The following is a 23,039-nucleotide window of genomic DNA, read 5'->3' as shown; positions in this document are numbered from 1 at the left end:
GTGTATTTTAAATATGTTTTGTAAGTGTACATACAACCAAAGTATTTTCAGATTGAAAATAATGACAGTTTGGATGTTCATGATATTTGTGTATCGTCACTAAACATTACTTCACAGTACAATAGGAGGCAGATTACAGAAGAGAGAATAAACATCTGTTAAAATGGAGCATTCACATGAATCTATTGATGAGAACTAGGAATGGAAACAAACAAACAGTTAAAGATCACAATAACAGTACAAGTATAAAGCAATAATTAAATACCATAATAATCTCTCTCCATATATAACCCCTCTACAGAGTACACCCCGACAGTTTCTCTAGAATATATATGATACTTGTATAACGAATATACATTTACTTTAACTGTATTTACAATAGCAATAATTAGCAAACATTTGCATATATTTATCATTCAACGATCAAAGAACCGTTCTCAGAGAAATTCCGTACTTTTTTTTTTAATTTCGCACAAAGATACTCGAGGGTTATCTATGCTAGCCATCCTTAATTTAGTAGTGACGAACTAGATGAAAGGCGGCTAGTCAACACTTCCCATCGCCAACACTTGGGTTACTTTTTACCAACGAATAATGGGATTGACCATCATGTTACAATGCCCTCAAGACGTGCACGTTTTTCAGCGACGGGTTTCGATCCTGCGATCAGCAGATCGTGAGTCAAGCATATTAAACATCAGGTCAAACCAGGCATCGATTCATACTTATTTCTAAGCAGTTAATTCGAATAAATATTCTACATATATAATAGCCAACTGTCTGTCACGCTCTGTATTTTCTGAACAGTTAATCGTAAAGAAATATATATGTATCTATCTATATCTATATATCAAAATGCTTTATTTCAAGAGTACATTCAAAGAGAATTATTCTAAGAAAAAATGTTTCTTTTTGTGAAGGAATTTCATAAACAAACAGGACTTCCTTCGTCGGCTGATTGAAAGAAATATTTCGAAGACAGGAGTATGAACGGAAAAAAACCATAAAGAGAGAAACGTGTTTAAGAACATTGTTGTTGTTTGGTTTATATATATTTCAATATTTTTTTCTTGTTGGTATTATGTACATGCATGATTTTATTGAAACGTGCCGAATAAACTGATTTGAATATATCCCTTTTGATACTTCTTATAGAAATGATAACTGTTAAAAAGCGCTCACTTCGGTAGCGATCTTTTCTGGCGCTCAATAAAATGACAAGCAACGGTGGCATCCAACGGAAAAATCCCCGTGGCTACTAAACGAACCTGTGCGCTCTATTATGCCAGATTTACTCATTGCATCGAAAACTAAACATTTTTGCCAATAATTCATTATAGTTAGTCTTCTTTGCTTAAAAGCAAACGCAATTTAATTTTCCTTATTGAAATAACACATGAAATGACAAAATACGGCTGTAAACGGCCCACTAGACAATCATATTACATATATAATCTAAGGCATTGGGGCTGACTGCACATTTTATATTCATTCATCACTATTTTTAGGAAATTTACAGTTGAAATGTTTCAAGGAGCATCTGCTAGTCTATATATAAACCCTCGTACATTCTTCTCGAAGAATGTCACCTAATTTGTATAGAAATTAATATCAAGTTGTTTTTGATCAATATATATAGATGAGTTTAGTCATACCAGTTACAACCTCTAACAAAGAATGAATTAGTAAACGGAAAATGAATGGGCAACATGGGTTTTAAAATGGTTTGGTTTGTTTGGAATTTCGCGCAAAGCTACACGAAGGCTATCTGCGCTAGCCGTCCCTAATTTAGCAGTGAAATACTAGAGGGAAGGTAGCTAGTCATCACCACCCACTGCCAACTCTTGTGCTACTCTTTTATCAACGAATAATGGGATTGACCGTGACATTATAACGTCCCCACGGCGAGTCGAGCATCCTAACCAACTGGCCATGCCAGGCCCGGTTATAAAATGAAGCACAATTCTTGTCTTTACAAGGCAGTTTAATACATCTCTCTAAAAATACTATGGTTGAAATTACTACTGAATATCTGGCAAACTATACGTTTGTAGAAAGAAAATTATACAAACTGATCACCAGATGGTAGTCAGAAGTATCCTACCACCAACCATCCAAGCTAAGGTACTGACGAATTCATAGCCTAAAGTGCGGGAAATATTTTGTAGTTCTGCACGGATTCCGTCGTTCTAAATTCAGAGCTCTAACACAACGCCATTCCGCGCCCAATACAAGTAGTTTAAACTACAGTAATATAAAACCCTTAGTTTGATAATGGCATTTGTAAAACAGGATGGTCAGAAATCAACAGAATTAAACAATTTAACATCGTACATTACTAACGATACATCTAATTCTATGGTTAATTAATCTATTTCCTCATTAATATAGCACACAATATTTTGCCGTAGAATCCACTACATCAACCAGTAAATCATGGAGCATTCCCAAATTCCGAGGGTCGACCATTATTGTTCTCTATTCCTTACACCAACTTAAGCTTCTGCTCTCCAATCCATTTTCTGATGTCATCGAGCTAAGTGAGTCTCTGTCTGCCTCTTGCTCTTCTTTTTTAGATTTTACTCAACAGAATCTTTGTCATCCTACCCTTAGATAGATCTAATTATAAGCCTAAAGTAATATATCTTCCGTTTCCTACCCACATTTATATACGGTAGTTGGCTTTTTGTACGTTCCAGTATTACGTCATTTGTTTGTACACTGCGTTACTCTATTTCTATTCATAATATGAAAATTTTTTGATTTAACAAGCTCATTTCTTTCACCATCTGGCTATAATAGTGCAATATGAAACGACTAATAAAGATAAATCAGGTTATCCATCCAATGTGTTATTGATGAATTAGCTGGGCTGTATCCGAAACGGTCATCGTGGCATATCAGAGGTAACAGTTCCATATTAATCTAAAAAAACCACCAAGTAGTCACAGATTAAGCCTACAAACTGTATAGGATCATCTTTTTCTCGCGTTGAAAAACAGAACAAGAAGTTACACCAGTCATCAGTATACAAAAAAAGTAATAACGTGATTTACAGGCTTTAACCAAACATACAAAGAAATATATTTTTTACTATTATTTAAAAAAACGAGAAAATTTGTGAGTTTATTCTAAACATAACTTTAAGGATACAGAAAAATACTCTAATAATATATATTATCGCTGTTAATTTGTAAACACTTTTGATTAGTTTGGTGTTGAGCACAAAGTAACACAATGAATTATCTGGACTCTACTCACCACGGTATCGAAACGCAAATATTGTAAGCCTGCAGACTTCCCGCTGAACCACTTTTTTTTTGGGGGGGGGGGGGATTTTGATACCGGAAATTTTAATAATTTCTTACCCTGTGATTTAACTTTATATATTTATTGACTGAAAATTTTCTCTAAATGAATTTTAAGATTCATTTCGGTGTCGACTGAGTTTGCTGAATTTAAAATATTCGTTATTTTTACCATACACGACCTATTAAAGTAAAGAGCAGATATACCTCGAAACAAGTAATCTCCAGCTTCTTGAAATTGGATTGTTTACTTACAATAAGTTCAACTGTCTTGTGTTGAATATAACAGCTCAGAACCATTTCATACACGTGCTCGCGCTATTTAAATATCTTTGATTCGTTCAACACCGAATCAACATTGCCTTTATCCAATTTGATTTGATTTCAACACTTTTAAACTAAAGTTTGTTCACGCAAAGGCATAATAACAGCTACTGTTTTAAGCCTCGTAAAAAAATCGATAAGAACTATGTAATTTTTTAAGTGTAACCAGATGTTAAAATTATATTTCAGAAATAGTGTAACAATATTATTACCTTAGCACAATAAAATTTCAATATATGATCATCTTCTCAGAATAACACGGTTTGATTCTATACCAAAAAACAAACAAAAAAACAAATGTTTGTAGGATAAGTCTGTGAAGTACTTTACTGTAAATTTAACCGAAAGAAATCATTAATTGCTTATTTAACATTCAAATATTGCTTTTAATTATCTATAGCTACATCTAGGATGTTTTAAACTTGACAGTAGCTATTTCGTGTGATATGCTTGGCTATTCACATCCCTGTTTTGTGCGTTATAGATTAAAAATAAAAAATAACAACAAATACAAACATTGCATGGTTTTTCTTCTTTAGAAGTGAGGAAAATGAATTTCGTTTTAGAATAGCTTTACACGAGACTCATTTTTCGAAAGAAAATAATATTAAATGATTGTATACTCGAACCAAACATATCAGACAGAAAACAAAAGGTATCAAAGCAGATGAAAAAAAATATGTTTAATCTGCTGAATGACTCGCTTTTTGGTAAGCCTAAAGCTAGGCCAAGGTCCGATTTCTGAATATCATCTTTAAAAATGATATTCAGAAACTGAAGGCATAGAACGAAATCTGTAAATGTATGTCAAATGCCATGATTTTAGCAGATAATAATAATAACCTGGGTCTTTCGGACAGAGATGCACAGAAATATCTTATGTAAATCTTAGGTGAATACTTGAATTTGTACGGACATTTCATGAGAAATACGGCGCTGATTTCGAGCGATAGATGTCGGGGCAGGCTGTATATAGGAACAATCTTCACTATACAAGTGTCGGTCACTTACTTCAACAAAACTACATTCAATCCTGCATTTCACGACTATTATGTCTATAATAAAATAGGTATTTAACATTAAAAAACACATGCTACATTTTATTTTTTCCAAATGGGTACGAGATATTTATAAACGTATTCCATCAAGATGAACTGTTACTATATTAAGTAAACATAATTACTAGTTCTATAAACGACTTAATACAGTTGATAATAGAGCAGTAGCTTAATTTTCCATAGTGTGTTTACTGTATAGCACTACCTTTTTTGTATTTTCACGCATTTACTAGAAAACGAATAGAACTGTACTAAGATTTAAAAGTCATCAAACTATTCTGAATAATATTACAAAAATAATGAAATAAAATTCACGAAACTTCAGTTAGTATATAATATAAATATAACACACAGAAATACGCATACAAGTCTATGTTACATGTGCATAACATTGTAAGGACATTACAGCAAAATACTTAACATTCAATGCAACAAGTTTTCCTGCAAGTCTTTATTGTTGGTTATTTGAATCATAATCCTTTTAATTTACGAATTACTTTTGCCATATATAATGTCATTTATTTTGTAAACTATTTAGTAATCTAGCTTTTAAAAACTGATATTGTACATTAAATCTTTATGTTTTCTAAACAACAACAAAAAAAGGGTTAACTGGAGAGTACAAGATGATTATTTATTATTTTATTTCACAGATCCTAACAAATTGGGATAGACAGAAGGATAGGTGGATACTTCACTTTCTAAAGTATAGTTATAATCTAGTTCAAACACGAACAGCAGATATTTCATGTCATTTATCAGCCAGACAACTTTAGAACCGGTACATCAAACTCATTATGAGCTGAAGCTTCGCCAAACACAGACGAAATCAGCGTGAAATGGCAGTTTTATGTTCTGTGTCAAACCGATTTAGGTTTCAGACTGCTCAGCTTTAGCTCCCTCGAACAGAAACCAAAGAAAATGACCGTAGATTACTGCGTTAAAGTTATCAGACTGGAAGTGGGGAAAATACAACACTGCAAGTTTTAAAAGTCGTTCTAAGTTATAGGGAGGGGTTTATAAATAATAATAAAACTTCAGTATTCTCCAGAACCTTATCTAGAACGAGTTTTGCTTGTACTTGTTTGGGGTAATTACTATTATTATTATTTTAATTAAGTGCTGATACAACTATAGTTTTCAATCACGTTGTTTCGTTTTACAGATGGTTATAAAATGACACACCAGTAGTCCTAAACAATGCCGATAAATACAAACAACGACAAAGCAATGAATGACACAACTACCACAAAACAAGTTGCTATGGTGATACGTATAAAATGAAAAATAAAAAGGGTGTAGATTATGATGCGCATATCACGTTCATATAACTTTATTTCTAATTGCTAAATTTCAATTTCTTCTTATAGAAAAAATAATGTATAGTTTAAATTCAAGTGAAAATGTTCAATGTGAAAACCTTGCTTAGACATTTCTCGGTATATTAGTTTGCCAGTATTAGTCAGTATATATTTAGTAAATGGTTCAGGCTTATTTTCTTATTTACTGTACTTCAAGATAAACAAATCAGGATTTATTATGTAGAGTTATTATAAATGTAAATTAACACGGGCAAGGTACGAATGTTAAAATGGCGATATATTAAAAGAATAAATTCATAACTAAATCTTTGGATGCTCATATATTCATTATTATCATTTTTAATAGAACAAGCTATCTCAAAACTCCTAAACTTGTGTGGTTAAACAGGTCAGACGGTCTAAAATATCTGAATAACAAAACATAAGGCTTTCTTTTAACATCCACGCTTCGTAAATCATGTTGAGACCGATCTTGGTTAAGCAGTTAGCGTGACGTTATCGTAATACACCAAAAACATATCGCGCTCCGCAATTTGGGGCCGAAAGTGCGTTATAAGAGTGACGGTCAAATCTAACTACTCGGTTAGATTAGCCCACGAGTTGACGGTGGTGGTTTAACTAGCTGTCTTCCTTGTCGTCTATTGCTTCAAAATTGGAGATGGATAGCGTAGATAATCACGACTAAGATGTCGTGGCAACCAGTTTTTAAATAAAAGCAAGCGAATATCAACTGAATGCATTACTTATAAAACGGGAAGAAGAAAAGTCCACCTTTCGAAAGCGCTCGGATTATAGGGTTTTTATCATTTTATGTTAAGATTTCTTGAATCCACGTGTTCTTCTGACATCATGAACTCAATGCATTGCTTATCACATATGAAACAAATATTAACTCAATGCATTAGTCATCAAACATGATTAACTCCACACACTAAGTTATTATAAGTAATCATCATATTTTTATGTTTGGTATAATGAGAGAGAATTATTTCTTGTATCATTCTTTTATAAAGTACCAAAAGTCGATCTATTATGCATTCATAATGATGGTAGTAATTTATAGGATAATATGCACAGTTGGCCGAAATGTTTATAGTTATGTACAAAGCTACACAATGGGCTGTCTGTGCTATGCCCACCACGGGTATCGAAACCCGGTTTTTAGCGTTGTAAGTCCGCAGACATACCGCTGTGTCACTGGGGGGGGGGGACATGGCTGAGCTGTAAAACAAATTAGAGAAAACACAAGAAAGAACATTGATATTTTAATCTTTCAGCGTTCTTTGTTGTGCTTCAGTTTCAAAACATACATAACAAGAAGGAATCCTGAATAGCCGCGGTACTTGAAATGCTTTTAGGCGGGGTTAGAATAAGTTCATTTATGAGAACTTGGGCGTGGTAAAATACACCAATCGAAAGGGTTAGACCTCCTGAGTCCAAAACTGTAATTAGATCTCTAATCGGTCAAGAGATGATTGAGCTATGAGCTAAAAGTTTGTACTTGAAAAGAAAAAGAAACAAACTCAGAGCCGTTCAATGAACCGCTATGCCGCAGCTAAAAATGTGCAACCATTTAAGTGAATGCAAGAATTGGATGCTTGCACACGTACATAAATGTAAAGGTTATTTTTACCCATATTATTGACCAACAATGTTATAATTTCATTTAAATCGTTTAATTATAATAATCAATTTTATAAAATTTCCATTACGATACACATTTAATTTTCCAAATAATTTACTTCTAAGACACCTGACCTGACATAGTCTAGTAATTAGGGTACTCGGCTCGCCCCACATCACCGAACACGCTTGTTATTTCAGTCGTGGATGCGTTATAATATCACTTTAAAATCAGAAATGACTAGCGCAGATAGCCCTTCAGTAGCTTTACGCGAAATTCATCAAATATAAACAAAACTACAAAAAAAAGTTCAAATGATTTACGTGGCCGTTCTATCAGGACCTGCTGGTCGAATTTTGATGGTGAATGAAATATGCTTCGGTTTCAAAAGATTTTATGTGAGCATAACTTATAAACACAGCATGACATACAGTATTTTAGTGTTTTGGAACATTATTTACTGAATAAAATGGGAGAAGTGTACAGCCTGAGGGAAAAGAAAAGGGTTAAGGAAAATTATATTAATTAAGGATTTGTTTTAGATTAGCAATCACTAGACTATTGAATCCTAAGTGATTCCCAATCAAATTGTTTGACAGGCTAATAGGCTAATTTTCCTCTACACATAAACTATTTAAAACGTGTAATTTGTGTTAATTACTTTTGAAAACAATTAAATTGTACTGACTCGTTCCTCAGTTTCTTGCTTCAACTAATTATACGTATTTTGCAAGTAGTTTTAAGAGATTTGTAGAATAAGAATATATATACGTATAATTATGGCTGGAGACGGCTTAAATGGGTAATTAAACTTATATTAAAGTTTTTCTTCATTACCCATTTAAGCCGTCTCCAGCCATTATTAGTCTCAAAGTGGGTTCCTCGTCATCGACTCTTTTCGGTGCTAGCATATATGATATTTTATTCATGATTTGGTAATTGGATCTCTTTTACCGAATAAAAAAATTCTAAACGATATTGCATATATTACAAAGCAATACACGGTCATATATTAATAACATGTATCTACTTGTAAAACTACTGCTGGATAACAGAAAGAATTTAATTCCCCACAGATCCATTCTTCAATCTAAAAACGATAACTTGATGTGATGTTAAAAACATTGTTCTTCATTGTTACAAAAGTCATTGTAAATAATGTTAGGTTATCTATAACATACATTTGATATGTTCGTCAGTGACGTAATAGAAACAGGACTAATGTTTATACACGATGATTCATAATTCATAATAACAGAACAACTATATGAAGCATCGTATGGTCTCAGAACGTTGTTTATTAATGCCAACTGCTAGATACGCTTCCCGTCCTTAAACAATTGATCCACTAATCCAGTTACCGCTGGTCTTGGAATTGTGCCTTTGTAAGAGTGCTTGCTAAAAAAAACATTGGCGTTGCAGTTCAACACACAGCAAAATTAGTCTACTGCAAGTATAAGCTTTGAGGAAGTGTTCGAATTCAGCCTCTTTATACCTGAACAACCCCCTGGTGGCCAGGCGGTGCGCTACAGAGTGTGTGCAAGTATGAGCTTTGATATTTCAAACACTTTTCTTCGGCTGTGAGTGTTGAGGAAGTGTTCGAATTCAGCCTCTTTATACCTAAACAACCCCCTGGTGGCCAGACGGTGCGCTACAGAGTGTGTGCAAGTATAAGCTTTGATATTTTAAACACTGTTCTTCGGCTGTGAGTGTTGAGGAAGTGTTCGAATTCAGCCTCTTTGTACCTAAACAACCCCCTGGTGGTCAGATGGTGCGTTACAGAGTGTGTGCAAATATAAGCTTTGATATTTTAAACATTGTTCTTCGGCTGTGAGTGTTGAGAAAGTGTTAGCATCTTTATATATTAACAACTCTCTAGTAGCTAGACGTTGCGTTACAGTGTTTCCGTCGTAGGTAATTTCCTTTGTATGTCATCATCCACATACCTCCCAGTCTTCCCTCCGACAATGTTGCGCAAACTGTAAATCACACTGTTAACAGTTAAAGATATAGTATGTCAACTAAACATGCAGATATAAATATACGTTGCTTAAATCTGATTTGAATCGGGAGATTCTGAACACTTCATTATCACACTTGATACATCAAAGTCGGATTACATATTTCAAAATAACAAATTATTTAGGTTATATATATATGTGTGTGTGTGTGTGTGCGAGGAGGAATAGGTCTACCCTGAACCTGACCCTCCCAGGTCCATGGACCGAATCCCGACGAAGAAAAAGATATATGTGTCCATCACCAAAATCAATTACAATTGCAACGCACCGAGTTCATTTTCAGCATTAATATGCACTATGTTATATTACGCTGAAATCAATAAATTTTATATCATGGAAACAACTGTATGTGCACAACATCATAACATGTATTATTGTATAAAATTATTAAGCTGCTTCCATTCTCTAAAGTAGTGGTTCTGTTTATTAGACAATGATGCGCACACGAAAATTTAACTTTTTCCTGAGTTAAATATTGAGTTTCCCTTTACTGCACGACAAAATTGTGTTTTTGCAAAGGTCCTGAATCATATTGGTTTGGTTTGTTTTGAATTTCGCGCAAAGCTACAGGAGAACTATCTGCGCTTATCGTCCCTACTTTAGCAGTGAAAAACTAAAGGGAAGGCTGGTAGTCATTACCGCCAACTCTTGGGCTACTTTTTTACCAACAAATACTGGGATTTACCGTCACGTTATAACGCCCCTACGGCTGATAAGGGCGAGCATGTTTGGTGGGACGGGGATTCGAACCCGCGACCCTCATATTGCGAATCGAGCGCCCTAACCAACTCTGAATCATATACAAGATATTTCATGAATATATATTGAAGAAGTTGAAGACCGGCATCACGTGTTGCAAAAAAGATCCACATAATAATGATAAGAAATTAATTTGAAATCTCAGAGTCAGAACATTTTCAGATATTACCTTTAACGGGTGTCAAAAAGTCTGGGCAAAAATCCAGATAATACTGAAAACCAAACAAAAAAACTAAGACCTATAGATCTCTAAGATCCGTAATGTATACCTGTACAACTGTTTCCAGTTTAAAAAGGGGCTGGGCGTAGTCCAGTCGTTACCTTGCTGGACAGGCGAGTCTGACGTCGCTAAATCTCATTATTCGAATATATTACCCCAATAGTTGGAAATGGATACTGTTGACCAGCTGCTTAACCCCGAGGGAGTTCAAAACTAAGGACGGCTAGCGAGATCCACAGTCCAGAACGCCATCCACTAGGTCACACTCGGCTGCGAGCCTCAGATTTTAGCAATATAGGTTCACAACTTACCATTGATCAACCGCTGGCGATTTGATGTTGAAAAATTGTTAGTTTAACCTGATCTCTGTGTTAACAATATCTCCCATGTGAATTACATTATTAAAAAATGTTAGTTTAACTTGATATCTGTGTTAACAATATCTCCCACCTGAATTACATTATTCAAAAAATGTTAGTTTAACTTGATATCTGTGTTAACAATATCTCCCACCCGAATTACATTATTCAAAAAATGTTAGTTTAACTTGATATCTGTGTTAACAATATCTCCCACCCGAATTACATTATTCAAAAAATGTTAGTTTAACTTGATCTCTGTGTTAACAATATCTCCCACCCGAATTACATTATTCAAAAAATGTTTGTTTAACCTGATCTCTGTGTTAACAATATCTCCCACGTGAATTACATTATTAAAAAATGTTAGTTTAACCTGATCTCTGTGTTAACAATATCTCCCACCTGAATTACATTATTAAAAAATGTTAGTTTAACCTGATCTCTGTGTTAACAATATCTCCCACGTGAATTACATTATCCAAAAAATGTTAGTTTAACTTGTTCTCTGTGTTCACAATATCTCCCACCTGAATTACATTATTCAAAAAATGTTAGTTTAACTTGTTCTCTGTGTTCACAATATCTCCCACCTGAATTACATTATTCAAAACCATACTTAAATTTTGTTTTCTTGACCAAGAACCAAATATGTTTTTCTTAGAAACATCAACTTAATCCACGGGGAAGATTGATTTTATAGCATTTTTCACCGGAAGACTGTACTAAAGCAAAGGTCAAATTTTAAAAACTCTTGAATATTACAGTTTTAAACAAATTTCTTCAAATTAAGAAAGTTAAACTTACCAGACGTGGATACACATCTATAATTACAAAAAAAAAGTAGATTTATGAGAATCTTTAGTGTCGAATTATCCATAATACACATACAGCCATTCGATCCATAAAATAAAGCTCAGCTTTATTTTGTTTTTCAAATATATATATGGGAATTTACACATCTACAATACAAACATTTGAGTTGTTCAGGCAAAATTTTAAATATTTTTTTCTCATAGAAACACACAAGCTCTCCAACACCAGTAGCTAGGATAGAAATCAAGTCTACTTCACCGATTAAAATAAACTATGACCCTTCTGTAGCATAATCCCGCTTTTCAGCACTGTTTTTGGAATATCTTGAATTATTTAATTCAAGAAGAATACTAAAACGGTATTCAACATTATAACTAGATTTAGCATATCCTTTTTTGCTTCCTCATTGGCGACCTAAAATGACCCCTTGTCCACTGAACAGGAATACTCTTAATTTATTTAAAAACAAACTGTTGCCTTGCTTGAAGCTTTCGTTTTAATATTTACCATTATTTCCTTTTATAAAGCTATTGAGAACGTGTATAACTAAGAAAGTAAGTACACATATTATCACGTTTTATGTAAATATGTAATAGCCTTTTCTGACGCAAAACATTTATACACTTATATCATAAGAATGTGTTCATTTCAGGGATTTAGATTTCCCAAGACGAGTATATCTTAATGGCATTGGAAAATAAAAGAAATATGGATCAACTTGGGGTACTAGGATCATCCATAAAGGGATGTGCAACAAGTAGTACCACAGGCGTGTAGACAAAGATTTGTAATAGGTGATAATCCACGAACACAAAGATAAATGGCAAAAGTGGTCAATGTGTCACAGGAAACAGTAAGCAACATAATCAAGATGGCTTTTCGTATAGACAAGCGACACTAGTCACAAGTTACTTCCATGACATATCGGAAAAAAAAAGACCAAATGTGTATGAACTGTACCTAGATTGGGAACAACAGCACTCTGTAGTGATACTCGACGAAGCCTATGTGTACCTTGATAACAGTAACACGTCTCATGTCATTTTCTATAGGAGAGTAGAAAAACAATTTACAAAATTGTTACATACCATGTTATGCAATATGTTCGAAGGAATTCATGATACTGCGCTAGCAGCAATTTAGAGATCTCAAGAGCAGATACAAAGGCCAAGGTGAATTCTGCTTACTATCAGGCGAATGTTTTGGACTCTTTGTACCAAACAGAAATGCTGAATATGTATAGAAACTAGGCCAATTGGCTATGGATTCAACAAAATAAGGATTCTAGTCATACCTTCCATTCAATCACCCAATACCTTAAGTAGCTGGAGAATGAAAAGAGTATTCATACTTTTCCATACATTGGTTAAGTTGCCGGACGCAGTGCCTATGAATTTCTGTGCAATCGCACTGTTGAAACAGGCACAGGAAAAACATCGTCCTTGTATGCAAGTTGGTTTATGGAAAGCCTGCAGGGAAAAGTGGTGCGCTTCGGACACGACAACCTTACGGCGAAGCCTCTTGCAATGGAAACTACGCTGAAGGGCTATTGTGGAGATGCATAGAACATGACAGGATGTGGCTACATGGACTGTTATGACTCGGTGAGGCTCCAAAATCGTTTTAATACAACGTACACAATCTTTACATACTGTGATATAAACTTTCAAGAATATGAACAGAAATATGCATTTCTAAGACGCCGACAATTAAAGTTAAGCCTCATATTAAAGAACTAATTAGATTAGTACCTATGAGAGTGTTAAATTTTCAAACAAGTTTATTTCGCGTTATTCCAATAATATTGGGTCTGTGATCTAATAACATACCGCTGTCATTATCTTTCATTTCCAAATTATGCAAAAAATCATCACTTGATTTATAGCTGAAACGTATTCTTTCCATTCAATCTGGTTTATTATAGGAAGTTTAATTTCCCCCCTTTTTTTTTATCAGCACAGAGACGGTAGGCTTAAATATGATATAGCACTAAAATATATTTTACGAGACAACAAAGTGATCAATGGGTATTAGTCATAATCACTCAAAACACAGTTTGCGCAATTTTTCACAACATAAAACAAGCAATAACATATGCTTAAAAAAGTATACTATGAGAAACGAGGACTATTTTTGCTTGGCGTTTAATCAATATTTTTATATTTTCTCTCTCGCTTGTAAGCTGCAACGCCACCAGTAAACAACACTGAAAACTATTTAGTTTCTTTGCACATGTTTTGAAACACTAAGTTTTGTACGTAAACAAAAATCGATACGGAACAAATTATGTATAAGTCCTTATAAAACACAGTTGCCTAAGCATCGAATAACTGCCATGTTATAAGATTGGTGGGGATTGTTGTGTCAAGTTTGATATCTGAATGGCTTACGGTTCTTGTCAAACTTATTCAAAAATCAAACAAAAAATAAGCCTTGAAGCATTACGTCTCTCGCTAGTAAGTAAGTACATAAAATCCGGAGGAAAATTATGAGAAGCGCACCCGTCACGTTTCAGACAAACAATCAAATATTTATTTTTAAAAAATATAGACTAAAAAATTCCTAAGAAAATTTACGAAACAATTGTGGTAACACATTACAACTCAAAAATGTTGAAGTGCTTCAGGCCATTAAGAGATATTATGTAAAGAGTATTTACGTAAAATAATGAATACAGTGCGACTATGAGTATTAAGTCGTCAAAACTTATATGGAGAAACATGAGTTAAGTTTAAGACCAAGCTTCCTTACCTTAAGCGGATGGAACAATATATAACACAAAATAATGACTGAAAAGTAAGGTATTATAAGTAGACGGAATATATTACCAACCGGATATACACCAGAGAAAAATTACCTAATAAGGAAAAATAATAAAAGAAGCGTATGTGTGGACTGTATTTCTCGCTCAAGTCATTGCATAAACATTGTTAACATTTGTGTGTGTGCTTAAAAGTTTAGTCAACGCTGGTGATGAAACAGATTTAACAAGCAAAAAACACTACAATGTTTCACAAAACACATAAATATACTAACAATGGTAAGTTATCGATTTACCATTACCTAAAACACTCGAATTTTAAAACTGAAAACAACGCCATACTGAACATGTATTGAAGCCGTACTTAATGGTTTAACAAAGCCAGTTTAATGTATGGAATAAAATTTCAGCGCCCCCTACAATACAATATTCAGAACTCAGTAACATAAAAAGCAATAAAGCGTAAGTTACAAGACAAAGAAGTAATACAATAGAATAAGCATACAAATAAGCGGGATACATTAATTAATTATATTTGTCATAGGACATTATGTTAGGCCTATTATAGTTTTATAATATATATATTATATATGACAGGCCTAACATAATGGCTTATGACAAGTATAGTTAATTATAACCATGTTTCGCTAGCTTGTAAAAGGCGTCCACACTACAGTATAACAATTGTTGAGATACATTAATAATTAACCAAACTATATAATTATATTTATTTTGTCATTTTTGGTCTTTATATGTGTTCTACTTTTGGGGGAGCCTAAGTGATACAAAAAAGTGTGTTATTAATACAAAATACTTCTAAAGTAACTTTTAACGATAATTAAAACGCTTGCCAATCTCCAAGTCCCATTTCTTCTTTGCTATATTAACAACTTCAATAGTTTTATTTACTTTAATAAACAGGAAAACAAACGTGCTTACCTCGTTTTCATGGTCGAACTCTGGAATAATCTCTTCTTTGGAGATTGCTACAGCCAAGAAAGAAAACAAATGTTATTATATCAATTTAGCTTTCACAGTTGGGAAACCAGAACCTAAGATCTCAAACGATCACTAAAATAACACCAAATCTTTGTTTTTCTAACAATTATAGTTTTTACTGTTTCGATATTTTAAAAAGTTCCAATTAACAGTTGCGTGACAAATTACTTTAAATTCGCGTATTAAAAAGCCACAATATCTTTAATCTTACCGCAAGAAATAATATATTGGGCATTTTATCTTAACGACTAATCAAACCGCTTTACATTAGAAGTTTTTTCTTTAACCATAACACTTGGAGAACATAATATTATACGTGAGTTTTCTCTCAACTGACAAGTCTGTAATATTAATACAAATATCATAAATGCGATTTCTTAGCCTAATAATGCTGTTTGTTATGATATTAACTGGAACAATTGATTTACAGGTGATCTTTATAATAGCTTAAAATATGATGACTTATCAAACTGATTTTATACAAACTTTCTCTTACATTAATTAATGTCTCAAAACTGGACAACTAATTCATTTTTTCCCTTGTATAATTCAAGATTATACCAAGAGATACGTTTAAGTTTGGATTCTGCTAGTTGCCCTTCACCACAACCCCTTTGATATCTTAACCATTTTTGTTCGTTTGTTTATTGTTAAGCACAAAGCTACACAATTGGCAATCTATGCTCTGCCCATCATAAATAGCGAAACACGATTTTTAGCGTTATAAGCCCTCATACTTACTGTTAAACCACTGGGGGCTAATTTTAATGACTAATATAACATAAATATAAAACGTTTCTATACAGAAGTGCAAATTTTGTCTGGGTAGATTTTACAATAATGAAACCATTTTTTTTTTTTTTTTAGTTTGGTTGGTTGGTTTTACGTAAACCTGCACAATAAATAAGCTATCTGTTTTGTGTAAAACGGGTAGTAAAACAGATATGTAGCATGCATGTACATTCCCCTATAAAATAATTTCAGTAGTTATCTCTCACTAGACAATTGTTGTATATGCATAAAATAGCTTCTTGTTCTGTATTCAACTTTGATTATCCACTGTTAGATACGCGTAGGTGTCAAATTTGTCGTGTTAAAGTGACTGTAGCTACAAGTTTTGTCACCCTCACGGAAGAAAACAAAACTTTCACATACATATCAGTTTGTTTGTTTTGAATTTCGCGCCAAGCTAGACGAGGGCTATCTGCGCTAGCCGTCCCTAATTTAGCAGTGTAAGACTAGAGGGAAGGCAGCTAGTCATCACCACCCACCGCCAACTCTCACCAACGAATAGTGAGATTGACCGTAACATTATAACGCCACCATGGCTGAAAGGGAGAGCATGTTTGGTGGGACGGGGATTCGAACCCGCGACCCTCAGATTGAGAGTCGAGCGCCCTAACTACCTGGCCATGCTGGGCCTATACATATCGGAATCACTGATGTGAAACATACCTTGTTATAAAGTTTCTTGTTACAAACAACGTAATGATATTTTAAGATATATATATACTTATATATATTACTGTAACAATTGCAGGCCTCGTTATGCTCAGCCCATGTTTAAAATACGCTTCATAAAGTTCGGTAAATAGCAGTTTTTATTCTAAACTGTATTTGACTTCGTTATGTTTTTCAAGCTAAAGTGATAAAGAGCCAACTAATGTTTAAACCAATGATTATGTTTTAATGTTTAGTCAACCTTCAGAAACACACACACGCAGTAAACAAGTATTACTTTACAAACTCGTACCTTTCGAATGTTGAGATTACTGAAAAACAAAACATGATTTCTCAAGTCGTTCACTTTACAAAGTCCTCAGTGTTTATATAGAGAATAATTCGTATAATTCTAGAACATTGAATCTTAATAGCTAGTATTAATAGGATGTTGGGTTTTTTATTGAGGTTGTTATATCTTTAATTCAATATCACTTTTCGACTGTATGATACTGTGTGTTGATTTCTAACATGTCGAGTGATAAGCTCTTGGATGCTTAATGATTATTTCTGGAACGTCATGAATTTAATTCTAGAATATTGAACATTTACTTCACAAATATTGGTTGTTGAGTGAAGGATATTGTGTGTTTTGTTTTGGGGTGTTTGTTGAATGTGCAATATATAGTTGTTTAGTGTTTAGCTCTGGGGTGGAAAGTTGAGAATTTAATAAGTGGTTTCGTTTGTTTTGAACAAAGCTACTCGAAGGCTATCTGCGCTAGCCGTCCCAAATTTAACAGTGATAGACTTAAGGGAAGGCAGTTAATCAACACTAGCGACCGCCAATTCTTCAGATACTCTTTCAGCAATGAATATAGAGATTGACCGTCACATTATGACGCTCTCTCGGCTGAAAGGGCGAGCATGTTCGGTGACGGGAATTCGAACTAGTGGCCCGCAGATTACGAGTCGAGAGCCCTAACTTTAATAAGAGGACGTTATACGTTTAAACGTACGATACTGTGTTCAATTTTTAAAATTAATCATGATGGGCATCTGATTTCAAGAGATAAACAGCATATGGGCTCCATGTAATAACATGCCCCAGAACGAAAAATAAAGATGGCGGCAAATGATGTTCTACCGCGAAATAATGATGAAAAACGTTTCTCAATTTACTAAAATATTCTACTTTTGTTTTTGTTGGATTTCGCGCAAAGCTATACGAGGCCTAACTGCGCTAGCCCTCCTTAATATTGAAGTGATAGACTAGAGGAACGGAAGCTAGTCAACATCATTCACCACCAACTCTTGGGTTAATCTTGTGGGGTCGAATAGTGGGATTTGATTGTCACTCTTATAACGCACACACGGCCACAATGTAACGGAACGCGAATCCACAGAACCTCAGCTCCACAGTCCAGCAAACAAAACCACTGATATCATGCTTAATCCTGATATAATGAATGTACAACTGATCATACACTATCTCTTCCACATGGCGAATACTCTGTAGACCATTTCAAAAAAGACCGATAAATATATTCTGGATTCATCAGAATTGATAATCATATTCTGGGTTTATCACCTCTTTATAAATAATATTTTGATCAGCTGACAACCACTCTGCGACCTTGAACTAACTAACGAAAATGTTAAATTATAAGATGAAACTGGAGAGAATTTCTACAATCAATGACATGCAAGCACAAAAGAGACCATCTTTCGCTAGTTTTTATATTACAACGATTGAAATAAATCAAAGACCAGAGGAAAAAAATCTATCCTAATATTATTTATTTTCTTAGTTTCTTTTATCTATTATTTAACAAGCTTCTAAAAAAAATATTCAAAGTAGAACAAATAAAATGTGGCCATGAACGAAAACTGCTTTGTTTCTAATGTTTGATATACACACTTTCTGAAACATCGAAATACATTTGTGGTTTCTCACCTTCTTATAATCTTCTGTCTCTGGCAAATAATAAATGTTATATTTTCCACAATTATACAAAGTTCGAACGTTATTACTCTTATATAAATATATAAATATAAATATAAATTATATAAATTATATAAATATAACGTAAATATTTACGTGAGCGTGGAATGGACATGTCATCAACCAGCATGAAATGCAAGCGTGAAGGTTGTCACACTTTTCATTTTTTGAAATTAATTTATAATCCATACATCTTTAGCCCCGATTGCTTCACAATGTTTTAAAGGAGGACTTATAAGAAAAACGACCAAACGTCAACATCAAAGTTATTATCCAGGTGGTATATCGTATTAATACAGAAGAAAATGGAATTTTTGATACCAGTTCCAGGTCAATGGGGCCAACATAAACAAAACGTTTACATTTTGTCTAGAGAGGTAGCGGTTACGTACAAAAAAAAAAGATTTTTACATATACAAATAAGATGCTTATAAAAAGTCATTCGAGGAGAATTTCACGTAGACTATGGTGCTATTTGAAATATTGACTTTTTATCATCATTATTTCTTTTGAAGGAAGGAATCTATAATTTAAAAATGTTTAAAACATAAGGAATTTCTTCACCATTTATGATAATTCCAAATCCACATTTTTGAGTAGTTGAAGTTGTTTTTATCAGAAAGACATCTTTATACAGAACGTCATGACATATCAAAATTCAAAAGGAGTTGAAATACGAGGGGCAAGATCGAGAAACCTGTGTGAGCATGATGTAAGGAAAAACGACATAATGCTGTGAAAGTGACGTAAGAGGGGCAAGATCAAGAAACCTGTGTGAGCATGATGTAAGGAAAAACGACATAATGCTGTGAAAGTGACGTAAGAGGGGCAAGATCAAGAAACCTGTGTGAGCATGATGTAAAGAAAAACGACATAATGCTGTGAAAGTGACGTAAGAGATGAATGTGAACTACATAATTGTTTTCATGTATCTGGCAGCTTTGCTGTATTCTATTTTTTGCATGCTCTATAATGGTCATCGGCGATACCTTTGGAGTCACTACCAGTGCACAAATGGTAGAATTGTTGATATCTGAGAACGTGTCGCTATCGTTATTTGCATCTTTGGATCTGCTATATCAAACGTTAAATCAAATTTGCCTTTGGCTAAAAAATTCAAGCCAGCTGGGGAAAACTGCTCGGCCAAGATTAAAGTGCTTAAATAGAAAGTAAAAATGAATATCAATACATTAAAAAACAAGTATCCCCTCCCCCAAAGGAGATCAACCCACACGCAACAATAAAACGGTCATACATAGAATTCCGAAAACATTTCATAAATAACCCAAATTCATCTCTTATACTCACAGTGTTATATCTTTTGCTTCTTTATTCTCACATAGGTTTATTGACCTTTGACCTCTCATGTTTTAACATCTCCCAAAGCTGTATTGTTTAGATATTTTGATAGGTATGAAGATGTTTTTCTGTTAAAAACTCAAATTGAAGATTTAACGTTATGGTAAATGGTGAGTAAATACCGGTGTTTTTTTCACTAACAGATTCCATTTGACGTTATGGTAAATGGTGAGTAAATACCGGTGGTTTTTTCACTAACAGATTCCATTTATTTATTTCATTTTACACAAATAATACTGTAAAAATGGTCGAATGTTCAGCTATAATCTACATAAAATTATCTTACAGATAGCTAAGTATGCTAAACTTATTTTTTTGTAAGTATCTTATCTGCACACGTAAATTTTTTCTGTACATTACATTTTTTTTCAAAGTTGCTGTTAACACACACTTTAAATCGATGTAACAATTTTTTTATACGTATTTCAATGGGACAATACTTGAATAATAGCTCTGATACTTTTTTTGGTTATTTATCAAGTCAGTTCTCCTTTTATGTCTTCTGCTTGAGATCCATGAGTGACAAACAGAAGTTTTAAGTAAACATCAATGAGATTAGTCTAAGTTTGTTTCAGATTTTAAGTGTAGATAAAATACTAATCACCAAAAACGTCGTAAAAGGAAAGAAAAATAATTTCTTCCCAGCAATACTAACATTAAAATTACCTAAACGCAACAATTTTAATGCTACCAAAAGACGGCGGCGCCAGACAGTCGCTAGTAACACATGCACCATATAGAAGTGGTTATACTTTGGATGCACGTGATGCTACTAGGATATTGATCTTAGATTGTCCTGAAAAAGAGTAATCATGCTTATAAAGGAAGGAGTCTTACACATGCAGCTGGAAGATGAAATAACAATGACGATTGATTAAGTTACTGTCAAAACACGAAAGATCATTCATTTTCCGCTTCTGTTTTTCGTATTCTAGGTGCAAGCATTTTGTTCAGAACACGAACTAAACGAAAACTTAATGGTCATGCTTTCTGTCGAATACACTTCTTCAAAGTATTCTAAAACCTATCTTATGTTGAGCAAATTTTATGAAGATATTCTAAAAGCAAGACTACTAATGAATAACCTTCTTGAAGATATTCTTAAAGACACCTCTACTGAATAACCTTCTTGAAGATATTCTTAAAGACACTTCTACGAAATAAACTGCTTGAAGATATTCTTAAAGACACTTCTACTAAATAAACTGCTTGAAGATATTCTTAAAGACACTTCTACTGAATAACCTTCTTGAAGATATTCTTAAAGACACTTCTACTAAATAAACTGCTTGAAGATATTCTTAAAGACACTTCTACTAAATAACCTTCTTGAAGATATTCTTAAAGATACTTCTACTGAATAACCTTCTTGAAGATATCTTTAAAGATACTTCTACTAAATAAACTGCTTGAAGATATTCTAAAAGCAAGATTCTTGTAAATAAACTTCTTGAAAATATTTTAAAAGCAAAACTACTATTGAATAAACGTCTCAAGGATATTCTAAAAGTAAAACTTCTACTCAATAAACTTCTTGAAGATATTCTTAAAGATACTTCAACTGAATAAACTGCTTGAAGATATTCTAAAAGCAAGATTCTTGTAAATAAACTTCTTGAAAATATTTTAAAAGCAAAACTACTATTGAATAAACGTCTCAAGGATATTCTAAAAGTAAAACTTCTACTGAATAAACTTCTTGAGGATATTTTAAAATCAAGAGTTCTTTCCACACCCTTCCCACATTCCGATTTACTTGCTAACTCGTATATCTATATTAAGAAGAAAGACACTTACTGATAAATTTATTGTAATACTAATCTAATAAGACAACTAGTTTTATTGGTCAGCTAATAGGTCTTTGAGTTATACCTTTCATTCCTCTGTAAAAAATATAAAATGACAGGTATCCTGGCATTATATTGGTAGCGTGTTTATTACATTGTAGTTATCAGTTAGCGATATGTATTTTTTAAACGTCCGTGGTGGTAAAACAAGTGCTGAAAAAGGCAAAAAGGAAGAAACAGGTGTAAGTATGATCAAGACGGCAAAAAGGAAGAAACAGGTGTAAGTATGATCAAGACGGCAAAAAGGAAGAAACTGGTGTAAGTATGATCAAGACGGCAAAAAGGAAGAAACAGGTGTAAGTATGATCAAGACGGCAAAAAGGAAGAAACAGGTGTATGTATGATCAAGACGGCAAAAAGGAAGAAACAGGTGTAAGTATGATCAAGACGCAGAAAACCCGAAAATATTGTAGTGCATAATTGAAGTACCACCACCTGACGTGTTTTATAAATGAAGTATTAGCTATCGAAAATAAACAGCATCACAAATAAAACATCACAGAGATGTAGAAAACGTTTTGGAAGTTTTTGGATAAAAAGTATATGAGAAATTTAGCAAAAATCGTCTTGCATAATAATGAAATTATGCTGTCTTGTTGGAAATGGCTAGTACACCACGAAACCTCACACAATGGCAGAGACTCTTACTATTCCAGGGAAAAATTAAATTATGATTGGCAAAAATATTTCTAACCAACTTAACTGCATTCACTTTTAAACAACACAGTGCGCCGTCGTAGTAAAGATAAACATCCAATCCCATATTTGTCTATACTTTTCTCATCCTTGTTATATAGTACCGAGTTTATCGCTTATATAT

The 23,039-nt window shown here is 33.5% G+C and overlaps 1 long non-coding RNA gene across 1 annotated transcript in view; it reads right to left on the bottom strand.

Moving 5' to 3' along the window:
• The window catches only part of LOC111089147, a 51,274-nt gene extending 35,713 nt beyond the window's left edge, over nucleotides 1-15,561 (bottom strand). Inside the window, exon 1 of the long non-coding RNA XR_002613477.1 lies at nucleotides 15,512-15,561. This is a non-coding gene — a long non-coding RNA (uncharacterized LOC111089147). The remainder of the gene's footprint in view (nucleotides 1-15,511) is intronic.
• Between the last annotated feature and the right edge of the window lie 7,478 nt (nucleotides 15,562-23,039).

This window comes from Limulus polyphemus, unplaced genomic scaffold (assembly GCF_000517525.1).
Source record: "Limulus polyphemus unplaced genomic scaffold, Limulus_polyphemus-2.1.2 Scaffold5371, whole genome shotgun sequence".
Taxonomy (NCBI): domain Eukaryota; kingdom Metazoa; phylum Arthropoda; class Merostomata; order Xiphosura; family Limulidae; genus Limulus; species Limulus polyphemus.
This window is presented reverse-complemented; position numbering and strand designations above follow the sequence as displayed.